At 40.3% G+C, this 12,500-nt stretch overlaps 1 protein-coding gene and 1 long non-coding RNA gene across 7 annotated transcripts in view; one reads left to right on the top strand and one right to left on the bottom strand.

Annotated features, from left to right (window-relative positions):
* Positions 1–6,391, bottom strand: part of LOC138027260 (uncharacterized) — a 43,643-nt gene extending 37,252 nt beyond the window's left edge. The window contains exon 1 of the mRNA XM_068874813.1: positions 6,254–6,391. The gene's annotated coding sequence lies outside the window, so the exon portion shown is untranslated. The remainder of the gene's footprint in view (positions 1–6,253) is intronic.
* Positions 6,364–12,500, top strand: part of LOC138027264 (uncharacterized) — a 25,429-nt gene continuing 19,292 nt past the window's right edge. For 4 of the 6 annotated variants that reach the window (XR_011127434.1, XR_011127433.1, XR_011127432.1 and 1 more), the window contains exons 1-3: positions 6,881–7,012; positions 8,892–9,047; positions 9,905–10,099. This is a non-coding gene — a long non-coding RNA (uncharacterized lncRNA). Of the gene's footprint in view, positions 6,486–6,880; positions 7,013–8,891; positions 9,048–9,904; positions 10,100–12,500 lie in introns of those variants that run through there. The other 2 variants (XR_011127436.1, XR_011127435.1) reach the window with 2 other exon arrangements.

Here is a 12,500-nt window from a genome sequence, read left to right as displayed (position 1 = left end):
TACGTCAATTCTATTGGCTTTATTTGTTATAGCCAGTGGGTGGTTTACACAGGTTCTATTGGCGTTATTTGTTCTTTGCTATAGCCAGTGGGTGGCTTACGTGATTTTATTGGCGTTATTTGTTATAGCCAGTGGGTGGCCTGTTCAGATCCGTTGTTATTATGTGTCCTAGCCAGTGGGTGGCTCGCTTAGTTCCTTTTAGTTTCATTTAGTTTTATTAGTTTTACTTGTTCTGCCAGTGGGTGGCCTAAGTGTAGCCAGTGGGTGGTATACGCAGTTTTTTGTTGTTGTTGTTGTTGTTGTTGTTGTCCTTATTTTTCCCGTTCTCGACCGCTCGTTGGGCAGCGCTTGGCTTGAAGCGAGCCGCACCCTAGGTTTGTGTGTTTTCTTGTTGGGACAAACTGAGATTTAGAGGAGAGCTCTACTTGTCGGATCGTCCAAAAATTTTTCTATTCACCAAATAGAACAAATCGGTCGAATAGAACTTCTGTTTTTTCCGATAGAATCCAGTTGACAGTATTGGACATGGATGGATGCCCGCTCGCTGAATTCTGATTGGTCAATTTAAATTTCAGTAGCTCTCGCGGTATGCAAGGATTGTACGCATGTTTTGACCGGTTCTCACTTGTGATCCGTTGGAGGACCGGCACGTAGATGATGTCCTGTATTTTGTTTCATTATGGTATAGAACAAAGACAATCCATTTTACCAGGAGTCCATCACCCAAGAGTACGAATTGGCCAAGTCCCCATCAGCGTCAGAAAAGTGTCTATTTTTAAACCTAGTTTCACGCGAAATTTTACTCCATTCAAACCCCTTGGGAATACAACATTTTCTTCAGGTATTTCCATATTATTAAATGTGAATGCTACATTATAATGCAAATACAATACACAAAGAATTAGTAATTTTCACATAACTCGCAATGCATTTCGTTTTCCCCACAAAATTTTGCATATTAAACTATTGTCAACTATTCCCAACTGCATTTGAAAACAATATATAGTTTATGCAAAATTGTGGGGAAAACAAAATACATTGCGGGTTATAAGAAAGTCGCTCATCTTAATTAAGGGCCGATTACATAAGCCGGGCAGCCCGGTTAGCCGGGATAAGTTTTAGCCCGGTATTACATGAGGTGAGCCAGCCCGGCTAAGGCTAAATTTAGAATTTGTCGCGTGAAAAAAAAAAGATAACAACGTGAAGAAGTGGAGAGACGTTTGTCTTGCTAAATTGTTATTAAAATTTATCACTCTTCAATTTAATCGTGGTGGGTATATCCAGGAGATCTTACCCATAATCTGGATGCTGCAAAAGCCTAGCTTTTACACAGATAAAATACGCAGCACGCTTCTATTTGAAGGTATCTGTACTCCCTGCATCTGCATGATTTTGCCGTCCATTGACGCCATTAACAAACGGTTGTGACCAAGAATTCGACGAAATTGAAAGCACAACGGAAACAACCGTGAGTGAAGGAAGCGAAAAAGGCTGCAACTTTCGCATGTAAACACCACATAAGTCTTCAGCGCACGTCAAAACTGATAAACCAATGAATAATCGATATTTCAAATGAGGTCACCATCGGGCTAAGGTTGGATGATTACAATATTCAAATTAATTAAATTTGAATATCACTGATGTTTTGATCACATTATTACGTCTTCTCGGTAAAATCAAGAGTCAATCATTACCCAAGAGTAAGAATCTGGGATCAGGTTTGTCCCCATCAACGTCAGAAAAGTGTCTAAACAATAGACCAAATCGGCTAACCCAATTTCAATCTACCGGGGCTAAAATTCTTTAACTGTCTAAATTCAAATGAGTATTTACTTTGTATTTAGTCTGCCAGAAACTTTTGAATTTTTCAGTAGAAAATGAAATGGCACTTTAAAAGTACGAACTATCTTGTGTTTCCAAGCAATGATTCCTTGGTTGTCGTGTGTTTGCCAGAATTTTTCCAATATATCCCGAATGTTTGTTTCAGTTTTGTGGTTTTGCGGTTGCTGGTCACACGTGACTGACACCCGAGTACTTTTGAATTTTTAACGCAAGCTCGACAAAGAAATTCGAAGCGGTTGGAAGAGGTCCCTTCCTCTTCCCGATTTCTAAGAATATCGAAGAGTCTCTGCTCGCAGGCTTAGGGGCCGATTACATGAGCCGGGCTGGCTCGTTTGGCTGAGATCCCGGCACGTCTGAGAAATAAACCAAAAATCAAGTTTGCGATTACATGGAAAAATCTCAGCCCGGTAAGCCGAGATCCCGGCTAAGCGGGCTGAGATTTTTCCATGTGATCGCGTTCACCGGGACAGCCCGGTTAGCCGGGCCAGCGATTTATAATCACTTTACTACACTTTAGAGCAAAATGGACCACGGAACGGTCGTTTTCTTGTGTTTCAATTAAGGATGTATAAGATAGTAAAACCTTAAGGCTTCTTTAAATTGAAGAGTGATAAATTTTAATAACAATTTAGCAAGACAAACGTCTCTCCACTTCTTCACGTTGTTATCTTTTTTTTTTTTCACGCGACAAATTCTAAATTTAGCCTTAGCCGGGCTGGCTCACCTCATGTAATACCGGGCTAAAACTTATCCCGGCTAACCGGGCTGCCCGGCTTATGTAATCGGCCCTTAATTAAGATGAGCGACTTTCTTATAACCCGCAATGTATTTTGTTTTCCCCACAATTTTGCATAAACTATATATTGTTGTCAAATGCAGTTGGGAATAGTTGACAATAGTTTAATATGCAAAATTTTGTGGGGAAAACGAAATGCATTGCGAGTTATGTGAAAATTACTAATTCTTTGTGTATTGTATTTGCATTATAATGTAGCATTCACATTTAATAATATGGAAATACCTGAAGAAAATGTTGTATTCCCAAGGGGTTTGAATGGAGTAAAATTTCGCGTGAAACTAGGTTTAAAAATAGACACTTTTCTGACGCTGATGGGGACTTGGCCAATTCGTACTCTTGGGTGATGGACTCCTGGTAAAATGGATTGTCTTTGTTCTATACCATAATGAAACAAAATACAGGACATCATCTACGTGCCGGTCCTCCAACGGATCACAAGTGAGAACCGGTCAAAACATGCGTACAATCCTTGCATACCGCGAGAGCTACTGAAATTTAAATTGACCAATCAGAATTCAGCGAGCGGGCATCCATCCATGTCCAATACTGTCAACTGGATTCTATCGGAAAAAACAGAAGTTCTATTCGACCGATTTGTTCTATTTGGTGAATAGAAAAATTTTTGGACGATCCGACAAGTAGAGCTCTCCTCTAAATCTCAGTTTGTCCCAACAAGAAAACACACAAACCTAGGGTGCGGCTCGCTTCAAGCCAAGCGCTGCCCAACGAGCGGTCGAGAACGGGAAAAATGAGAACAACAACAACAACAACAACAACAACAAAAAAAACTGCGCATACCACCCACTGGCTACACTTAGGCCACCCACTGGCAGAACAAGTAAAACTAATAAAACTAAATGAAACTAAAAGGAACTAAGCGAGCCACCCACTGGCTAGGACACATAATAACAACGGATCTGAACAGGCCACCCACTGGCTATAACAAATAACGCCAATAAAATCACGTAAGCCACCCACTGGCTATAGCAAAGAACAAATAACGCCAATAGAATCTGTGTAAACCACCCACTGGCTATAACAAATAAAGCCAATAGAATTGACGTAAGCCACCCACTGGCTACGTGCAAGCCACCCACTGGCTAAAACAAATAATCCTAAAGGAGTCTGCATCAGCCACCCACTGGCTACCTGAAGGCCTCCCACTGACCTCAGACCATTCGATGCCATCAACTCACTGAAAAAACAAAAACAAAAGAAAACTATAAAGGTACCCCCCCCCAAAATAAATAAATAAATAAAACACTTACCCAACTAAGCCGATGAACACTGAGAGCAACAACCTTGATCTCTAGTGCAAAAACCAGTAATAAAAAACCGCACAGATCTGAAATTAATACGAACAGCCAAAGCCCTAAAATTAAGATTCTCTCTGCCAAAAACATCAGAGCTGTGGCGACCCGTGCAAAAAGTCGTCTTCAAGGGGGGCAGGTCCACCCAATCTTCAACAAAATGAGCCAGATGAGAACCGTTCGATGTAAGTAGAGGCCAAAATGGAGCAGAACGCCAAAGCGGAACGATCAAAGTGCCTTGCGCGCAGCACGATCGCATGTGCCTCAGAGTCCGAGGAACAAGGTGAGGTGGCGGACAAACCCAGTTGTTGTCGAAGTCCCATGACCTTGTAAAGGTGTCCATAGCTTCACAGTACCTGTACTCGACCCTGACATATTGTGTTGCTTTATGAACGTCTCACGTCTTTCGGCTTTATTGATTGGCTTTGAAAGAAGTGAAACTGGACATAGTTTGGTCCACAACCGACTGAGTTAAATTTATAACTGAATGAATTACTCACCTTGCAAATCTCTGTTTTATGTTTTGTCCTGACTAGTTGGAAAACTGCTTGAGGTTACTGTTAATGTGTTACCCTCGTTAAATAAAGGATCGTATGTTGTACTGTATAAAAACCAGCTGTAATTTTATCCACGTTGGTAGAAAAGAGGCTTTGCTTTCAATAACGGATTGACGTCACAAAACTACCGCATTGGCCGGAAAGTTTTTTGCGGAATATATACTGCTATGCGGAATAGTTTGTGACATCCATCCCGCATTAAATTTACTTCGGTTGTGGACCAAACTATGGTCAGTTTCCCTTCTTTCAAGGCTAATCAATAAAAGCTCGGAGTTTTCAGGAAAAAGGTCGTAAAGCCACAAAATATGTTGAGACAAGTGAAAAGAACTACTGTAGCGGAAGAGTGTTTCGTTGTCAGTTATTTGTCGCATAACTGACACTTCAAATGAAAATCATATGGCGAATTTAGCAAACTTTCACGAGACGCAGCCATTTACGAGCTTGATCAAAGAACTCCGTGACACGTGAAAGTGAGTGCGGGATTTCTCGTACTACGCTCATAGTTGCCATAGTTTTTACGCCGATTCGATTGAAGCCGGTCTGATACCAATACATTGCAATTTTATACGTACACATGTCACCGTACGAGTCATATGAAAAGCGTATAGAGAAAATTTTGTTTTTGCGGTCAAAATGAGTGTGGAGGGAAGGGGGAGCCGTTGCAATATCACCCCATTTTCAACGAGCGACTTGGCGAGGGTTGTTGTCAGTAGTCCTGAGAATGTGATGAAATTCTTTAATCAGTTTGCAACTTGTAATATTACACTGAGACATGTTGATTCAAAATCAAAAGCGTGAAATACGAAAAGTTTACCCAAGACTGAAGTAGGAATTTAAGCGAGCAAGAGTTAGCTTAAAGACCTTACAAAAAATATCATCGAAAAACTTAAAACCATGCAAAGCTTGTTCGATTAATCAAAAGAGATTTTTGACAGGTCTATTTACACTGATTTACAGACGACGACATGAAGGTAGCCTGCGAACACTGAGAAACCACGGAAGGAAATACGTCCGGTTCCACACAAAATGAATAAGGACGTTTCGCCCGGACGTTTCGATGCTGGAGAAATAACCCATATAAGAGACCTTCGCGTTTACACTTTCAGTAACAAATACAATTGCATGTGTCTACCTCATTCTTCATGTACTAAACATGCCTTAGGCAAAATTAGAGTCGTTTGTATGCATGACCGGATTTTATGAGGTGTTTGACTTGAGAAACGTTCATTCCGTCGCAACTGTATCGACTTAAAAACACGAAATAGCATGAGGCAGTGAATGACACAGTTGATAGTTAATTTTACCAAAGAGGCGATTGGTCGGGGTCCTCATTCCCGGGGGGGGGGGGGATCTCCTTTAGGGGTTAAATTCAAACTTTCCGACGAGCATCCCGGTCTGTTCCATATGGGAGTCTCCCCCCCCCCCCCCCCCTCCCCTCCCCATCCTCCCCCGGGGCCTTCGAATTCATCTCAGCTCTTTAATTTAATGATGCCGTGAACAGTGTAGATAGTGCATCAAGTTATACTCAAGCCTGGATGCAATTTAACTTACCCAACGACTATCCTCCACGGATGGTATCTAACAGACAATTCCAAGTCTATCTTCTTTGAAGTCATAGAATTCACAAAATCTTACAAATAAGTGCAGAGCGAGCTTAGATTGAACAGTTTCCGCTTGTTTGCTCTGTTTTCCGTTGTTCTGAACCTAGCCAGGAAAGATCGGGACGAGAGAGGAAAATGACTTACCTGTCACTGATGATTTGTTACAGCGGTGAATAATATCCTCAGCTTTCAGTTGGGATCCTGCTGAAATGGAACACGATTACATCAAAGACAACGACAGTGATGTGACCGTGGAAAAAACGTTTTGGTCACGAAAAAAACTAACAAGTGGTTGAAATAGTCTCATTTGGGTGAAAGCCGGATATGACGCACCGGAAGGAACATCATTCCATCACTGGAGCAAGGTAGAAGCACTGTGAGTAAACAGGAACATATAACATTGTCGATTTATTACCTTTTGTTCAAGAGATTTAATAGACGGAAGTACCTCTTGAGTTTCACAATTAATTGGAAATATTGCTCATACGCTTACCTCGATAAGCAGCGAACCGCAATGCCTTGTTGAAAGTTCTAATGAGGACTTTAAAGTGCATATGAAGCGAAATCAGTTCTTTAATATTTTGAAAGTTCAACATTCTGAAGACACTTTTCCGAAGTTTGAATCATGTTTGAAAAAAATTGGCGATTTTATAACGCCCGAAAGTTGTGCGATTTTGCTCTTAATTAATCGCGCGGCCAAAATGTCCGGTCACGTGGCCTGCTGACGCACTGGTGCGGACAAGACTACGAGATTGCAGTATGGCGTCGAGTGAGAGAGTACGTAGAGGAGGGAGATATTGCGTCGCTGGCGGCCCTAACAATCAAAGTTTTACGAATTCGAGCAACACTCCTGGCATACGAATGCATCAGTTTCCTGCCGATCCAGCTGCGAGGGACAAATAGGTGAATGAAGGGGTAGTTTCTAAAGAAACTGTGGTGCTGCGTCGGTGGGGAAGTAGTACACAAAAATTTGGTTTATCAACGGAGTTGATAATGTAAATTGACCACCGTACAGAGATTCTAAAAGCTGACGTTTCGAGCGTTAGCCCTTCGTCAGAGCGAATCGAGGGATTATGGGTTACGTGTAGTTTTTATAGTAGAGTAGGAGCTACGCTATTGGTGGTAACATGGCAACGTGAAAAGTGGGAATATATTAGTTACATGAAAAGCGTTCGTTAATACCGTGAGGATTAAGGGTGCCGATTTGAAAGATGAATTTTTGTTCCAGATTCTTGCGGCTTTCCGTCGTACCTAGATGTAGGGAAAGGCCGCAGATAGCCATGTGTTTTTTGGAGTGGTTAGGCAGATTAAAATGGCGAGCGACTGGCTTAGATGCATCCTTGTCATTCTTCTCAACATCGCGAAGGTGTTCGAGGAATCGGTCACCTAGTCGTCTACCTGTCTCACCAATGTATAATATTTATTGCATAACGTACAGGTTATGCAATAAATGACATTTGCGGAGGTACATGTGAAACGATCGGTGATCTTAACAGATCGCTTAGGTCCCGATATCTTGCTAGTGTTAACAATGAAAAGACAAGTTTTGCATCGTGAGCGCGCGCATTTGAAAGTGCCGGGTTGCTCGTTGGTTTTGAGCGCGCTTCTAACTAAAAAGTTGCCTACGTTTTTGTCGCGTTTGAATGAAATAAGTGGAGGTTGCGAAAAGATTCTACCAGTCTCGGGATCATTTTGGAGTAATTTAAAATTACTAAGAATGATGCTTTTGACTTCGACGTCTATGTAGTGATGACTCCGATTTTTCCAGCAAATCAGAGGAGATGTGCCAGTTCTTCGAAAAACGTGGCTATCCTGTCTCTGTGGTCAAGCGGGCCATCATCGCGCCCAACAATTTGATCAACAGTCGTCACTACAAACGTCACAGAAAGATAAGAATGACAGAATTCCATTCACCCTCACTTTCCATCCTCATAATCACGCAGTCAAAAGCATCATTCTTGGTAATTTTAAATTACTCCAAAATGATCCCGAGACTGGTAGAATCTTTTCGCAACCTCCAGTTATTTCATTTAAACGCGACAAAAACGTAGGCAACTTTTTAGTTAGAAGCGCGCTAAAAACCAACGAGCAACCCGGCACTTTCAAATGCGCGCGCTCACGATGCAAAACTTGTCTTTTCATTGTTAACACTAGCAAGATATCGGGACCTAAGCGATCTGTTAAGATCACCGATCGTTTCACATGTACCTCCGCAAATGTCATTTATTGCATAACCTGTACGTTATGCAATAAATTATACATTGGTGAGACAGGTAGACGACTAGGTGACCGATTCCGCGAACACCTTCGCGATGTTGAGAAGAATGACAAGGATGCATCTAAGCCAGTCGCTCGCCATTTTAATCTGCCTAACCATTCCAAAAAACACATGGCTATCTGCGGCCTTTCCCTACATCTAGGTACGACGGAAAGCCGCAAGAATCTGGAACAAAAATTCATCTTTCAAATCGGCACCCTTAATCCTCACGGTATTAACGAACGCTTTTCATTTAACTAATATATTCCCACTTTTCACGTTGCCATGTTACCACCAATAGCGTAGCTCCTACTCTACTATAAAAACTACACGTAACCCATAATCCCTCGATTCGCTCTGACGAAGGGCTAACGCTCGAATCTCTGTACGGTGGTCAATTTACATTATCATCTCCGTTGATAAACCAAATTTTTGTGTACAAATAGGTGAAGTTTGTCCGAAGACATCGACATGATTTTGAGCCACAATCGAAGTATGCGTCACTATGTTCTGTTCATTTTGAAGAAAGTTGTTACTCGTGGAAATTATCAGTTCTCAGTGGTATGGAGGAAGGAACCCAAATTCGAGCTATTTTAATACGGGGAGCAGTTCCAACGCTAGATACCAATAACCATTGTTCCTGCAGTACCAGGAGCGCTCAGTGAACGCAGTAAAAGACAGGTAATTAAGATAAGCTTACATGTTGCTTTTTGCTTATTTCTTGCATAAACATCCAATCGCACCCAGTGTAAAGACTACATCGTATTTCCGTCTCTTGTGTGTAGGTTTGCTTTACTGTAATGAGAAAAATGCCCTTTATTCTATAGGTATTATACCGTAATATAATGTCATGTGTAGTTGTTTCTGCAACGCTCTTTTATCGCCAAATGCATATGAAGCTTACCTGTAGGTGAGGAAATCAAGCCAATTATGTAAGCCAACATAGAAGCTATCTGTGTATTTGAAACACAGTTGAGCTTATCATATCGATGCAGTTATTTTTTTTTTTTTGCCTTTACCTGAAGGAATGTGACTGTATCAAGCTTATACACTGTAGGATGACAAATTTTATGATGGTTTATTGATCATTCTTCTTTTCTGTAGTTGTATGCAGATGTAACACTGAATGTTGGAATATTTATGGGGTGATGTAGCAGCTGATCCAAAGATTACTCGCCATTGGTTTGCAACCCTTACCCCAAACATTTATGAACAGTCAAACATTTAACAGCTCACAAATTGTTTTATTTTTCCAGCTCAAACCAAACCAAGATTATTATTAATCCATTGATCTTTGAATTTTTTAAAACTGTGGTATTGCATGTAAGCATATACTTGTAAACATGTACATGGTAAAGTTGAAAACATGATGACATACCTTCAGAGTACACCTTTTTGTATAAACTTTAGCAATACCTTGTTAGGCATCTTACTGCAGATTGACAATCTTTCAGAATTTACATTTTAATTCTGTGATATTTATGTGTTAACTACCATTTCAATTGCAATAATGTTTATTTCTCTTTGATTTTATGCAGGCTGTGTTGACTCTTTGAAGAAACTGCTCTTCTCATTGTCCAAATCTGAACTGAAAGAAGTCTTTGACAGGTATTCATCTAAGGCACCTCAGCCTCTCAACACACAGTTTGGTGACCGACTGAGCAAAGATGCAGCAGTGAAGCTCTATGAAGAGAGGATTCACAAACGGAAAACAACTTCACTTTTTCCTCCAAGTAGGTGTTTTGGTCATCTTTGGCTTACCACAGTACTAAATTAATGCTCATAATCTTTGATGATAATCATTTATTCCTCTCTCACAAATGAACAAAAGATGCTTGGATTTTCGCAACTTTCGAAGCCTATAAAATGGTAGGATTTGTTAGAAAAAAGAAAAAATGGCCGCAATGCGTTTCAAACAGGTGCAAAGATTCATTTTAGCGAAAAAATATTTTGGGGTTACGGGCACTTTTAATTTACCCATAACTTTCTCGTGTACACTGAGGTGTTACTCAGACTACTATTAACAAAGCGAGAGCAAAGTGTTTGTTTCTACCACAGCGACCTGTGCTCAAAATCATGACTTGTAAAACAGTGGTTTAGCTTGATAGCTTAAAATACAAAAAGTCTGCAGTCTTTCAGTAGCCACTGGCAGAGCCAACTAAACTGTACAATAAAGGAGTGCTACTTATTTGAGTCTTAGTCACTTGAGACAGTTAAGTGCATGTTGAATAAAGTGGTATAACATTTTATTCAGTACATTTGACATTGGTCTTCACCTAAAATGTGACTGGGTTTTATGTAACATGAAATTTACTTAGAGAGAATGGCACTCCCTAAATTGGTAGTTGTTTTGCTAACACTAAAATAGAAATAACTATTGTACTGTGAGACCCAGGATTGAAAACAGTTTGAGAGTACAGCCCATCACCTACATTGTACTATCAAAGGTCTTTGGAACTTAAGAGAAACTGACTTTATTGATTGGGCATAACCCAGAGGCTGATCTGCAGTCCTACTGAGTAGATTCAAAGACAGATGAAGCATCAAACAATTTGGCAGTAAATAGTCAACACTTAAATAAAGAAAGAAAGAAATAGATCAATAAATAAATTTAGCCAATCATGCAGCAGGTTTCCCCAACGTCAGCCTCAGGGCATATGTTATAGAACTTGGAAGTTTTTTAGACATTTTGAAGCTTAACAATGATTCCTCAAATAATTTCTTCACAGTTTGCTGTTCTTCAGTGTTCACTGATGCCAATGCAGCCACAATTGTTATTGCAAAAATTAATACTTATTCTCAAGCCGATACTAAACAGGGCTTTCCTTACGTTTTGTGTCACCTGTAGCCTTGTTCTCCACAATCTTAGAAAGCTTGTTACTTTGTGGATAAGTTATATCAACAACAAACCATTTCACTTGTAATATCAAGGGAAAATCAAGCATACTCAGCAATAACAGGTGTTACTGGTTATGGCCCTTTATGACATCCTTGCTAAATTTACTGTTTGACACAATAATTATTGTTGGCCATGACCTAACGTGAACTTCACCTGAAAATATCACTTAATTTGCACTATCGTAAGTTTTTTGTGATTATTTTATCTCGTTTATGTCGCAAAATCCTAAAAATGAATTTGTACGAGCGGTTTAGGAGTAAAAGCACAGAACTGATGAGAAATTCACAATTGCATGCTTACGTTGACGTCAAAACTCCAAATTTATTGATGTGCAGAATACCGCAACAAATAAATGCTGAAGCTAAATGCGTGCTGCATGTGTTGCAGCACGATGATCAGTTTTCCTGTTTTAACCAATGATATTGTTGTTTTGTGGCCTTCTTGTTGACGACCGCCTTCGTAGATCTTAGTCGCTAATAGGTCTGTTGATTCGTATTTTTTTCCCACGGGTGCAAAGAAGACCACTAAACTAATATGGCACGGAAAGGCACTCTCCATACATCCCTTGTAGCAACAGTTCTCCCTCCCCTTTCAGCGCTTGCTACGGAGGCTACCGTTATGATGTTTAAAGAGCATAGTTGAGCTGATCTGTTGCTTCTGTTAAGACTGATATTCCTCATTCCAAAAGTTTCGGAGACATAAAACAGGAATATTTGAACAACCTTCGTAAATGGATTTGCAATACCGAGTAAAGTGTACTTGAAAAGTGTTGGATGGGTCTGTTCAAATCCGTAGAGATATGGAACCTTAAATTGGCTAAATTTTACTAATAAATATATGCAATGGTGAACTTGACATTTTTGCCCAACTCTTTCAACTTCCTTTTAGTACATGTAGTATGAAAAGTGAACCAGTTCCACAGCCGGCTGATGAAGTGGATTTTGCCGGGATCTGCATAATAAGCAAATGAGGAAATGTGTGAGAAGGGAGGGTATGACACAAATAGACTATATTGTTCCACTCTTTTACGGATTATGTTGTTCCGCAAAGGCTACCTACGTCACCTATTGTGACAACCAGATATCTATTGGCTGTCGAAACAAAGTTTCTTTTGTTCTGTGGCTGGCAAAATTTAAATCTTAAGAGAATTGTTCATGAACGGCGAATATCGCTGTTACATGTATAATAACACACAAATAGGTCACACTTTATGTAAGGGTTATCGGCCTGAAGCG

Source organism: Montipora capricornis, chromosome 12 (assembly GCF_036669925.1).
Source record: "Montipora capricornis isolate CH-2021 chromosome 12, ASM3666992v2, whole genome shotgun sequence".
In the NCBI taxonomy this organism is placed as follows: domain Eukaryota; kingdom Metazoa; phylum Cnidaria; class Anthozoa; order Scleractinia; family Acroporidae; genus Montipora; species Montipora capricornis.
The sequence above is the reverse complement of the archived record's forward strand: the minus strand, read 5'-3'. Positions and strand labels throughout refer to the sequence as shown.